The 13,157-nt window shown below is 61.8% G+C and overlaps 1 protein-coding gene across 1 annotated transcript in view; it reads right to left on the bottom strand.

The window, feature by feature from the left end:
- RBFOX3 (RNA binding fox-1 homolog 3) overlaps positions 1 to 13,157 on the bottom strand; it is a 245,903-nt gene that overhangs the window by 89,950 nt on the left and 142,796 nt on the right. Inside the window, exon 4 of the mRNA XM_037064176.1 lies at positions 977 to 1,016. The gene's annotated coding sequence lies outside the window, so the exon portion shown is untranslated. The remainder of the gene's footprint in view (positions 1 to 976; positions 1,017 to 13,157) is intronic.

Here is a 13,157-nt window from a genome sequence, read left to right as displayed (position 1 = left end):
GGGCGCCCGCAGCCACCTGCAGTGGCCCCCAGAGCTCTGCCTCGTGTTCCCAGTGAGCAGGGCCTGAGTGTCCTCTGCACACAGCCCCTCGTGGCCCTGTGGTGAACAGCTTCCAGGTCAATGCCCACTTCTGAGCCCGGGGGAGCATGCAACAGAAACAATACAAAAGACGTCACCAAAGTCTCCAGGGTCTGGCCCAGGAAGAGGCCGGGCGCCCCACCCAACAGGCTGTTTGGGCACACATGGCCCAGAGACCCCGGAGCCCGGAGGAGAAGGCCTCCGGGCACCTGAGTTCCAAAAACACTGCACTTTCTAATTCGTTCCAACAAACACACATCGGTCCTTTGACACGTTTTTCCCCAAAGTACAACTGCAAGTGAATCTATGAGGAAGATCAGGGGCCACAGGGGACAGCGGGTTGGCTTCGAGGAGCACAGGCAGGGACGGCTCAGGCCAGAGAGGCCCAGTCCCCCGTGAGGGTCAGCACTGGCGACAGAGCCGCCGTCCACTGCCCCCTCCCCGAGGAGACTCGGCCTCAGCGGGAGTCTGACCACCCGACCCAGCTGGACCAGGGACCCAGGCTGCCCTTGAGTTCTGATGGCCTTGTAGTTCCGGGGTGCGCACCTGGGCACTGAGTACCTGGCGCGGGGGGCGGGGCAGGAGGGTGGAGGAGGGGCAGAGGCCAACAGGGAACCCGCCCACACTGCCTCTCTGTCTGCAGATGCACCCCTGTCCCTTTATTTCCCCCCATGCCCCTCCGGCCCCCAGGCTCGCCTTCCTGCACAGGCTGGGCTGGCCCACTGAGGGCCTCGGACCAGACGCCTGACGGTGCTAAGCGAGCCAAACCTTTGCCCCATCTTCCCCTGCGAATGGGACCCCCAGGAACCATGCATTCACTGTCAACATCCCCCCAGATGTCCAACGTACTGGCATCTGTCCAAAACTTCTCAGGAGAGAAAAAGAGGAAGTCCCTTACCTTTTATTCAGCCAATGTCCCCCGAGGCACTGCGGGTTCCCTAGGAAGAGAAAAAGAGGAACAGAGTTATGGTCAGCGCGGCCACCACACAGCAGGCTGCGGGCCTCCCTGTGCTTGCCGAGGGGTCAGGTCAGGGCTCCTCTCCCCGGGAGACCCGCCTCTCGAGCTGTCCGCACAGGGTGCGGCCGGGGTTGGGGGGGGATCGCATTTTACTCAGTAGGCAAACACAGAGGGGAAGAGGACACCCAGGCTTGTCACCCAGGTTTGCCAGCTCGTTTCCTCTGGAACGCGGGATTGTCCTTGGCCCCAAACTCGAGTGACCCCTTTGCTCTTCCTCCCCATCAGTTTTGAGGTGACCTTCTCGTGGGGACTTAGCAGGCTGCGGACGGTGGCGTTCAGTCTCCAATCGGCCACCCTTTAGGGCTTGTTCCCAGGGGTCATCACATAAATTGCACATAAATCAAAGGGGGAGCAAGCGATGTTGCTCACCGAGAAGCAGCCCCCAAACCTTAAATGCAGTGTTTTGGGGTTCTCACAGACTCAGGGAGCAGCTTGGGGCCGACGCCGCCTGGCAGGGACCAGGCATCCAGGTGTTTCACAGCCCAGGGACCTGGGGCCAGAGAGACTGAGGCACCTGCCCGAAGTCACAGCGCTGATTTGGGGACAGGGACAGGGATCGCACACAGGTGTCTGGACCCCATCCTGCCCTTTTCTCGCAGGGCCCGAGGAGATCAGAAGTGTGTGTGTGGGCGCACACACGCACTCTGTCTGGACTTCAGTTTCCCTTATTCAGTTCACTCGTGCTCCACAACCTTAGGTTCACAGGTCTGCCGCATCTTTTTTACTGTGGTGAAATACGCATAATGCAAAACGTACCGTTTGAACCACGTTCGAGTGTACAGTCCAGTGGCAGTGAGGACAGGCACATTGCTGGGCGACCCGCACCACCACTCTCTGGTTCTTAAACTTTCTTATCACACCGAAAGGAGACTGCGGACTTGTGAAGCAGTCGCCCCCGCCTGCCCACCCCCCCGCACTGTGTCGGTTTTTGAGCGTAGCGTGAACAGGACACAGAAAGGGCCTGTTTCTTGAGGTGCAGGAAAGTCACCCTCACTGTCACCATCGACGTCACCCTCAAGAGCAGGTTGCTGCCATCACAGATTTTGCACCTTTTCATGTGCCAGGCACTTAGGGACAACGACCTTGTTCACCCTCACACTCCTGAGAGGCGGGCGTTGTTCCGACCACCCCGGTTTTCCAGGAGAAAACACTGAGTCCAGGGTGGGTGAACAAGGGGCGCCTCTGGGGACGGGGCAGCCAGATTTCCAGGGGCGGTGTCCATGGCTCGGGACCCCCTTCCCCACGGTTGGGGGCAGTGAGGATGAGAACCTGCAGGCTGGCAGTCTGCACAAATCCCCTCCCCCCATGCCTACCTGATAGTTTATACCCACCACCGTTACCAGCTGACTTGCAGTTTTTCCTTCTTGTTGACTTTTTTCTTGGTTTCTTTTCTTATAGTGAGTTTTCCTTCCAACTCAATTCAACTTAGCTCCCTGGAAATCAACCCAGCCAGCCCCAGGGAGCAGCCACGCAGCAGGGACTGCGGATCCCTGTCGGGCCAGGCAGGGGGCCGGCTGCTGCCTGGATGCCTCTGCCTTCTGCTCCCCCCTCCCCCCCCACACACAGGCAGGGGACAGGAGAGCCCTGAGGTCCTGATCCCAATGCCTGATTCCCCTAAACGGTCCCAAGTGTCCTTTCTTGGTCAGAGCAAAATATTCGGTGTGAAAACAGGGGGCACTGTGCTCTGTGTAAGGCGGGGTACTGGGGGGCCAGGACCATGTCCACCTCCCAAGAGCCTCTGCTTCGGAGAAGGCCCAGGACCTCAGGTCGGGCAGAAGGGCTGGGCGAGCCCGATGCCCCCACTGTGCCTGGCACTGGAGGTCCAGCCTGTTCTAGGGCTTCAGGCCAGCAGGCCCCCACACTTCCTGGACCGGGCTGCCGGAGGCCCAGCCGGCCTGGGCTGGAGCTTGCCTGGCGTGTTCCAGAGGAACAGTGACTCTCCCCTCCTCCTTCCTGTCCCCAGCATCCCCCACACTCCCTTTGTCCACCTGGCACACTGGCCCGCTGCCCAGTGGGGGGGAGGGGAGGAGGCTCCCAGGGTTCACTCCACAGGCACAGCTGAGTGCCTCCGCCTGTCCCTCCGACTGTGGGCAGGTGGGCAGGCCGGTGGGGCAGGAGGAAGCCGGGGGCTGATTCTTGGTCTGCCCACCAGCAAACATGGCTCCCAGCTGCACCGGGGACAACCCATCATGGTGACTTTTGCTGCCATGATCAGGTTTCTGGAGCTCAGCTCTTGAGGCATGGGCACTGGCGTTGAGTGTCCCTGGGGAGGACACTTCGGCAAGCACCAAGCCCAGCGAGATGCACTCACCAAGCTAGGGGTGGGGGCTCTGCCCAGACCACCCTCTGACGCCACAGCCTGGAGGGGAGTCTGCTGAGTGGCCAGACCGCAGCCCGCCCCGGGCAGGGCTTGCTGGGGAGGGAGCCACCCGGGGCAGTGCGGGTCTCCATCGGCTATGGTGGGAACCCCCATTGTCTGGCTCTAGTCACCTCCCCCCCCCATGGTGACCTCCACGGGTGCAGGTGTGTCTTAGAGGCCTGGTACCCCAGAGCCAGCTGGGGCCAACGCAACGGGGGACTGGAAGTTCGCAGAAGGAGTGAATTGGCCAGGAAACGTTTGCCTGGAGGGATGGGAACCCGACTCCTGTTTGGAAGAGCGGACTTGGGTCTTCCCAGAGTGACATTCACTCCTGGGGACCCTGGTCCCCTAGCAGGCCCTTTCTTACAGCCTCCCTGACGCTCAGTCCTCCTGGGCACCACAGTCCCCAGCTCGCACCCCCGACCCAGCCCCCTCCGAGGCCCAGAGCCTTGCACGCTTCTGTACGACCCTCCTCCGGAGCCTGCTTCCGTCCATATACCACTCCATCCAGTGACAGAGGCCTCCCCCTTCGACCCTGTTCTCTTCTGTCCACAAAACGCTCTGTTCTTCAGACAGTAACCCGCCGCCGGCCGCACTGCCGTGGGATGAGAGGCGCACGCTCGTTTGGAAAGCCCATTTTCAGTGTGGGCCGCGCGGAACGACTTGCCAGAAAAACGCGCCTACGGCGGGGACCCAGACCACCCCCTCGGCAGCGGCTCTTCGTTTCCACCGCACGAGGCAGCTGGGCTTTCTCCCTGGTCGGTCGGTGCTGAGTTCCCTGACTGTGCAGCGGGGACGGAAAGGCACGGCGGAGGTGGACCGCGCAGCCCTCCTTCACAACCCGAGCACATTTATTTGGTGCCTCGCAAGTTGACGCCGTGCAGTCGTCCTCGCCGGGAAGGATCTTGGGGCCCCTTGGGCACGGGACATGCTGCCCTAGGGAACAGGCTGAGCGGATCTAGCCCCGCCCCATGGAGGCCCCGCCCCTGCCACGGAGGCCCCGCCCCTGTGGAGGCCAAGTGGAGGGCACTAGGCAGCTTTAAAAGCCTGCCTGGCCAGCTCTTGAGTTACCGCTTCGTGCTCTCTCTCTAAGGGGAACTGGAGGTGAAGGGCGCAATTTTATACATAAAAAATTAACCGTGGGTGGCTTAAACACGATATTTGATAGTGATCGTGACAGCAGAACCACTTCGATTTCAAGGGCTTTTTTTCCCTTTCTCCTGGAAAGAAATTCACCTCTGGAGGGCAGAGCAGAGGAGGGGAGGGGACGTGATTTCAGGCTCTGGCCTCCAGCCCGAGGGAGGGACTCTAAATAATAATAACAAAAAAGTCAACATTTCAGCGCTTTGCAGCCCCCAGTGTGTGGGACTTGGCTGGGGCGGCCCAGGGACTTGACCCACTGGGGGGCCTTTGTCCCACCCTTGCCTGCGCCCCTCTGGCCCGGGCCCTGTGCGCCCGGTTCCCAGGCCTCGGGGCCCCTTCTTCCCCCTGCTCGCGGACCCTCCGACCTGGCCCTCCCAGAGCTGACCTTCCTAGTGCCAACTGGGGGCCGCGGGGGGCCGCAGCTGCTGACCACGTGCAGAGCACTGCGTGACCCCTGGGGTCACACGGATGGACCCTGACGACCACCCCAGGAAAACTGCTCTTTCCTGTTTGGGGTTCTTGTTTGTTTGAGTTCTTGTTGTTGTAAAATACATGTATCAAAAATTCCCAATTTTCACCATTTCTGGGAGTGCAGTTCAGGGCGTCAAGCACGTTCAGTTACCAGGCCGCCGTTGCCACCGCCCACCTCCAGGACTTTCTCCTCTTCTTAGAGTCACACCGTCCCCACTCAGCACCAACTCCCCACCCCCAGCCCCCAGCCCTGGCGCACGAGATGCTTCAACTTTCTGTCCCTGTGCGTTTGATGACTCTGGGGACCCCCTAGGAGTGGAGCGGCGCAGGGCTTCGACCTGGTGTGGCTGGCTTATTTCGCTGAGCACAGCGCCCTCCAGCGGGCGTCGGAATTCCCTCTGCTTCCAGGGATGAGCAACGCTGTGCCTCGCGGATGGGCCGCACCGCGTGCGCCCTCGGCTGCCCCACATCCGGGTTCTAGGCCACTCTTTAAGGCCACGGGAACCATCTGACTGGCCACCTTCCCATTTGGCTGTGGCCGCCAGCAAGTCCGGGAGAAGGACCCTGGCCCGGCCCCACGGCCGCCGCAGTCCCGAGCTCCAGAGCCGTGCGCCTGCCGGCCTTTTCCTGTCCCCGATCTCCCACCCATGGATGCGATCCCTTTTATTTTATGTGGTGGTGGCCGTGAACGCAAAACTGCCTCAGGAAGACACTGGGGACACACTGCCCAGGCTCACCTAGAGCTGTTCCCCCCGTAGCTCACTAGGCAGTGTGCCCCCCTCCCCCAGAGAGCACAGGACATTACAACTTGCTGGTCGCCGTTCGTTTGTTCGATCGTTCATTCATTCACTCAACAAACACTTCATGTGTCCGGCTGGAGGGGCACAGGGCCGCCGTCCCGCCCACTTTGGCCTCCTGGTCATCTTCCTGCTGGCGTCTGATTGCACTGAGGGGGCTGTTCCTTCTCTTGCAAACCAAAGGGCCCCCCAGGCCTCTCCTGGTGGGCAGCCCTCCTGGAGCCCCCGCCCCGAATGCCAAGTTCTCCTCAACACTCAGCTGAAACAGGGCTCAGGGGTGGCAACATCTGGGGGGCCATCCAGTCTCCACTTGGCCGCCGTCCCTCCTGCTTCTTTAACAGCTGACCGCCGCTGCGGACGGAGAGGCAGCCCGGACAGCGTTCTAGAGCCACCGCTGAGATGTGTGTCCTTGGCCGTGAGACCTTAAGGCCCATCCGCGTCTCTCATAGAGTGTCTCCTGAACCGTGAAGCTGGACCACCTCTGGAGGTGGGGACACGGCCCTGGGCAGAGGCAGTGGGTGGGATGCTGCCGGTTGACACTGCCCAGGAGTGACAGAGCTGCACCAGTTTGGGGGTGCGGGGGTCAGAGAGGGCGGGGCACTGAGGCGACACACAGGACAGGCAGCACCACGCAGCACGCAGACGATCGGCATGCTGGCTTCTTAGAAGAGCGCATTTTGCCATCAATAATTTAGACACGCCCTTTCTCCTCTGGGAAATGGGCAAAATCTCATTTCCTGAGCAAATCCCCTAAGAAGGCAACCTGTTCATTCCTCTAAGACTCTCAGAAATCTGTCTCCATCCACCTCCTCGCAAAATAAAAGCAGGTAGGAGGCCAAGAGGGCTGGAGGCGGGTGCTGGGAAAGCTGCCTGCGAAGTCAGGAGCCGGTGAGAGGTGCCGGCGGAATCCCGACTCCCAGGACCGTGGGGAGGCCCAGCCCGCCCCTTCTGCCTCCCCTGCTGGCCTCTGCGAAGGAGCCGACTCACAGAGAGCAGGGCTGTGCTGTTTGCATTCAACACAGCACCCGGAAAATCGCTAGGAGAAACAGAGAAACGCACTGCAGAGATTTCCATTTTGGGAAAAATCGTGGGTCGGGGTATGTGTGGCTTCTGCCAGCCCCTCTCCCAGGGAGGAGGAGACCCTGGGAGAAGGCAGGGGGTTAATGCACCACGTGGGCCTGCCTGGCACGGTCATCGCACCTCCTGGGAGCTACGCACCCTCCAAGCACCTTGGGTCACTCATCTGCAAAGTGATAACCGTACCTTCCTCTTGGTGCCCTTGTGAGGACTAAAGGGGGTGAGGACTCAGTGTGATGCCTCGCCTGTTTTGGGGAGGGTTTCACCCAGTCAAGGTGTAAAGGGTGGGGGTGAATCTTAAAGCCGGACCAAGATGGACTCTGTTCATTGAACCTGTGCTGTGTTCTCTGAGGGTTGGAAATGACCAGTCATTTTGGTGTCTTATCACACCCGACTAAGACAAACCCTGTGTCCCCCTACCAGGGGTGCCCAAGCTTGTGGTGTCTCTGGGCTGCACTGGAAGAAGTCTTGGGCCACACATTAAATCCATTGCGATGTGTGGTAAAAAAAAAAAAATCTCATCACGTTTTAAGTAAATTTGCAATTTTGTGCGGGGCCACGTTCATAGCCATTCTGGGCTGTGTGCGGCCCGCAGGCCACAGGTTGGACACCCCTGCAGCACCCATCCTTCTCCCTGCCTCGATGCACCTCCCGCTGTCCTCTTGCAGGGGGCCCCTGGGTTTAAGGGGTGACATCGAGTGCTTCCCCCGGGGGAGGGGGCGCAGCCACAGCTGAGACGCTGCCGGCTCAGCCTGGAGCCACCTGACTAAGCCTGCTACCTCTCGGCCCTGACCTCTGGGGACGAACACACCTCTGCTCACGTTATTGGTTCCCGAGCCTTCTGCTACAGACGGCCTCGGGAGCAAAGGGGGAGCACGGGCTCCCAGCACACCCAAGTCCTGGCCAGCATCTGCCCGAGATGCCGCCGACTCGCGGCTCATTTGCAGATTGTGGCTGTATCGGCAGGTCGGCTTATTTAATGACAGGTCTCGCTGTTTTCTGTTAGCACCGAGAGTCTTTGCTGAGACGGAAAACATGATAAATGGTGAATGTGTTTGCGCTCACAGCCCCGAGGCCCTGAGGCTGACGGTTGGGACTCTAAATAATAATAACAAAAATGGCTTTTGTCATAGGAGGGGTCCCCACGAGCCCAGTTAAGCTGGTGCATCGCGCGGTGTGGACAGACGTGTCGGGGCGTGTGTACCGGCTTCCGTGCTGGCCGGGTGCCCGCTGCGGTGGATTGGCGCGTCCGCACGGAGAGGCTTATGCTCTCAGCCGGCTCTTGGACGGCATCTGACTTAGGAAAACAACAGAGCGAAGGAAGGCGTCCCCCGAGAGGCCCCCTGGACACCCACCCCACCCTGGGTCCCCGTGCTTCCTGGCTGCTGGCTCAGCCTCCTCAGCCGGCCCCCGGCCCCAGGCTGCCCTCCGCGTGTCCCCTTGTCCTCCTCCTAACAGGGCCCAGACCACCTGCTCCGTGCCTCGGCTCCGCCCACCATCCGTCCTCCAAGAATCCCCACATGGAGGCCGCCAGCCGTGTGTCCAGGCCCCTCTGGACCCCATGCTCTGGTCACCTGCTCTAGGGTCACTGCCAACTCTACGTGCAGGACAGAGACCTGGCAGTCACCCCTCCTGAGACGCCCCCAGGCCCTACAGTTCCTTCTTCAGCCCATGGCACTGACGTGGGTCTGGCGCCCCAGGCCCTGAACCTCCCGGCATCCTCTCTTGTCCCCTCCCTCGTCCCTGGTAACCTACCCAAATTGTCCCCCCGAGTGCCATCCATTCTCCCTCCGCAACACCTTTGCACCTGAGTGACCCTCTCCACCCCCAGCTGGCCAAGGCCCTTCCTCTCCCCAGAGCTCCAAGCACCCTCCGACTTGCTCTTGGCCAGGTGGGACCGCTGCGTGGCAGCCCCGTCACATGCCGGGACATCAGCCCGTGGGCTCAGGGACGGTGCAGGACCTCGGCCACTCATACCTGGTGCCAACTCGCCTCCCCACCCCTGCCGCCCCGTAGCCCCCGCCCCACAGATCTGCTCTCTGGCCAGAGAGAGAATCTTCTGGTTCCCCAATGTCCCTGCTCATGCTTTGGGGTCTTCCCTCCCCCACCCCCCCTGCCTGGAAAGACCAACTCTCTCAGGTGCTCGTGTTCTTCAGGAGCAGGAGGCAGCGCGCACCCAGCCTCTCCAACACGGCGCAGGCACAAGGCATTCATTCAGGGAGCTGGGCTGAAGCTCTCAAAACCCGCGCAGACCCCAGTTCCTCCCTCCCGGGGCCCCGCCCTCCCAGAGGGGGAGACCCCAGACCTTCTTCCTCCACCACACCCTGCGCTCCTGGAGCTGGGAGCTCAGCGGCGCTGCTCTCCCTGCGGCCTGGGCCTCGGGGTGGGGTCGGGCTGCCAACCAGCCACGGGGTGCCGTAGGGGAAGGGAGCGGGGAACCGGGGACACCGACGTGTGGGACAGGCCCAAGCAGGACCTGGCGGGGCTGACAGACACCNCTGAGACGCCCCCAGGCCCTACAGTTCCTTCTTCAGCCCATGGCACTGACGTGGGTCTGGCGCCCCAGGCCCTGAACCTCCCGGCATCCTCTCTTGTCCCCTCCCTCGTCCCTGGTAACCTACCCAAATTGTCCCCCCGAGTGCCATCCATTCTCCCTCCGCAACACCTTTGCACCTGAGTGACCCTCTCCACCCCCAGCTGGCCAAGGCCCTTCCTCTCCCCAGAGCTCCAAGCACCCTCCGACTTGCTCTTGGCCAGGTGGGACCGCTGCGTGGCAGCCCCGTCACATGCCGGGACATCAGCCCGTGGGCTCAGGGACGGTGCAGGACCTCGGCCACTCATACCTGGTGCCAACTCGCCTCCCCACCCCTGCCGCCCCGTAGCCCCCGCCCCACAGATCTGCTCTCTGGCCAGAGAGAGAATCTTCTGGTTCCCCAATGTACCTGCTCATGCTTTGGGGTCTTCCCTCCCCCACCCCCCTTGCCTGGAAAGACCAACTCTCTCAGGTGCTCATGTTCTTCAGGAGCAGGAGGCAGCGCGCACCCAGCCTCTCCAACACGGCGCAGGCACAAGGCATTCATTCAGGGAGCTGGGCTGAAGCTCTCAAAACCCGCACAGACCCCAGTTCCTCCCTCCCGGGGCCCCGCCCTCCCAGAGGGGGAGACCCCAGGCCTTCTTCCTCCACCACACCCTGCGCTCCTGGAGCTGGGAGCTCAGCAGCGCTGCTCTCCCTGCGGCCTGGGCCTCGGGGTGGGGTCGGGCTGCCAACCAGCCATGGGGTGCTGTAGGGGAAGGGAGCGGGGAACCGGGGACACCGACGTGTGGGACAGGCCCAAGCAGGACCTGGCGGGGCTGACAGACACCCCGGACGGTGACCCTATGTCTCCTCCTGACCAGCCCCAAGCGTTTCCCAAAGACCGTTAAAGCCCAGGGCAGCCAGCTTCCTCCTTCCCTAAGTGCCCCGCCCCCCGCCCCACCCCCATGGGAGCCAGGGGGCACGAGGAATTATTTAACTTTTAATTACAGTCACTTAACAAGATTATCCAGCTGAGGTTAAAGAAGTCTGTCTCCCACGTGAAAAAAAGCCCTCTCGTTATCTATTTATATCCAGTATATACATAACCAGAAACGAATATTTCTTTATGGACCATTAGAGATTTAATGTTTAATTTATAGCCACTTTCTCTGGCGGGGTGTCCAGGCACAATGTCAACATTTTTAATTAAATGAAATTTCTTTTTATCGCAAAGAAGGTGATCTATTTTAAAAGCCACATCTGAATCAGTTGGCCGCAGCCCTGGGAAGCGGCACCTCTGGGAGGGGGCGGGGAGGAGGGCGCAGCCCTGGAATGCCAGGTCGCAGGCCGGGCGGTGGAGTCCGGCTGGGGGGCAGCTGCTGCCGGGCAGGTCCGGCGGTGTGGCCAATCTCTGGAGGCTCCTGGCAGTTTGCTGGGCACCTACTACGTGCCAGCCGCTGTCCCAGTGGGTGGGCAGGCCGACGTGCCTTTGTCCTCACTGTGTCAGGCAGGGCGTGGCTGTGGAGGACACAGCCGTGACGGGGGAGCCCCCGTATGAGGCTGCACAGCAGAAGGGGGTGGACGAGGAGCTCGCATGTGAGTCGGGCCGGATCCCCAGACCCACGTGGCCCGCGGAGACGGCGTGGGAGGGCCATCAGTTCTCCTCGGGGAGGAGAGCGCAGCCCCAGACGCGGCGTGGTTTTGAGCAGGCAGTGGGCGCTCACACGGCCAGGGCGGCTGCGCCTGCACAGGAGGAGCCGGCTTCGCTCAGGCGTGGCGCTGCGAACCTGGGATCTGGGGGGCTGCTCTTGCTGGAACAGGGTCTTTGGACGGGGCATGGAGTGGCAGCTGTCACCAACCCCAGCAGGTGGGCTGCGCTAGCCCGGTCAGCTCGGTCAAGTTCAAGGTAGTCCAGTGTCAGCCTGCTGGTTCAGGGTTCACGCTTAGACTGTCAAGGTCTTGGGAGGCCTCAGGACAGTCACTTCCCAGGATGCAGAGTCGGCAAAGCGTGTGTGACTTCGTCTTGGTTTCCCCTCGAGTCCCCTCTCCCAGTGGAAGGAGGTCGTCGGCCCCTGGGCTGGCAGGGTGGCATCAGGGTGCCCCTCTGGACTGCTGGCTGGATGACAGAGCAGAGGGCAGGGACTCCCCACGCTGCTCCCACCCCCGTGAGAACTTCTCTTCCTCAGGAGAAAGGGGCGGGGGGCGGATGACACAGCGGCGTCCACCCAGAGACTTTCTCCTCCCCACGGCCACGGCTCCTGGATTTACATTAGGGCTGCGGCGGGTCGGAGTAAATGGAGCAGGTTTGCAATTAGTTTTCCAAGTACTTATCTCATTAAAGTAAATGAATTATTGATTTGGTGACACTCCTGCTTTTAGTGAGTGGCGCGGGGCCATCCTCGCCGTGCGCCTTGGCTCCGGGAGCCGGTGGCCGGCACCAGCAAACTCGCTCTGTGCAGGGCCTGTGTTTGTGTTTGCTTTTTTAATTTTAATATTTCCTTCTCGTTATTTAGCTCTGTAATTAGAGTGGGTTCACATGAGAAGTGAAGGGCCGGTTTATGGGAACAGAAGCTCCAGGGACAGTGGGCTCGCCTCCCTGCCAGGAGGGGCAGACTGACGGAGGCGGAGGGAGAGGGGGAGCAGGGAGCGGAGCCCCCCTTGGGGCGGGGGAGGGGCGGAAGGTGCCGCCGTTGCCAGCCCGTCCACCAGGGCCTTTTCTCCCGGCCCTGGAAGCTCACGGCATTGAGAGGTTCTCCCCAGATTCCTAGAGGACAGTCGCCAGGAGTTTGCGGGGTGCCAGGACCTCAAGCCCCAGGTTGGACCCGCCAAGGGGGACAGCTGGGTTGGCAGCTGAGCCCGTACTTGGCTGTGGGGGGCAGAGGGGCAGGAGCCCTGGTCAGAAGCAGAGGCGGAAGGTCTGGAGCCGGCCTGGACTGGGTGTCAACCTGGGCTGCGTCCCTGCCTCCCGGAGTGCATGGCAGGGGCTTCCTGCCCTGGGGTCCTCTGGGGAGGAGGCTGTAGGAGGGGGAAGGGAGCCCCCTGGGGGTGCTGTCCCTGAGCCTTCGGGCCGGGAGGCCAAGCCAAGTGCTGGCCTCGGAACTCGAGGTCCCAGCCCCGTGGGCGCTGACTCAGCGTCTTCCAGAGTCCTCCTCCCCAGCCTCCATCTCGGCGGAAGATGGAGCGGCCCATTAAAGGCCGCTGGCTCACGCTGGCCACACTTCTGGCCACCTCTGGTTTCCACCCCAGCTCAAGTGCACACGGCCTTGCCCCCGAGTGCAGCTGGTGGGGACAGCGCTCTGGGGCGCAGAGTAGGGGGGCATGGGCTGCATCCTGCAAGGCTCCTTCTTTGAACGGCCGTGGCAGGACAGATGGTAAAGTGCCTGCATGTCACTCCCAGTGTCACGAGTGTCTGACCCCTGGCTGGGTGGGGCCTCACAGGCGGGTGTGTGGCTCCGTCACCCCGGACTCCCCTCTGGCACTGCTCTGTGCTCCTCTTGCCCCACCCCCAACACGCACTCTCGCGTGACCACTGCCGGTGCCCTGCCGGGTCAGGACCAGGACCAGACTGGCTGGGAGGGATGAGGGCTTGGGCAGGACCCGCCAGAAAGTCCTGGGGAGAGGTCAATTCGGGGGTGGGTCGGCTAAGGCGGGGAGGGGTCAGGCGGCTGAGCAGTGGGGCGGGGAGGTCGGCAGAGTCCA

Source organism: Sturnira hondurensis, unplaced genomic scaffold (assembly GCF_014824575.4).
Source record: "Sturnira hondurensis isolate 20B ecotype Veracruz unplaced genomic scaffold, ASM1482457v3 Scaffold0001221, whole genome shotgun sequence".
In the NCBI taxonomy this organism is placed as follows: Eukaryota; Metazoa; Chordata; class Mammalia; order Chiroptera; family Phyllostomidae; genus Sturnira; species Sturnira hondurensis.
Note: the sequence above shows the minus strand (reverse complement) of the source record. Positions and strands in the feature narration are given on the sequence as shown.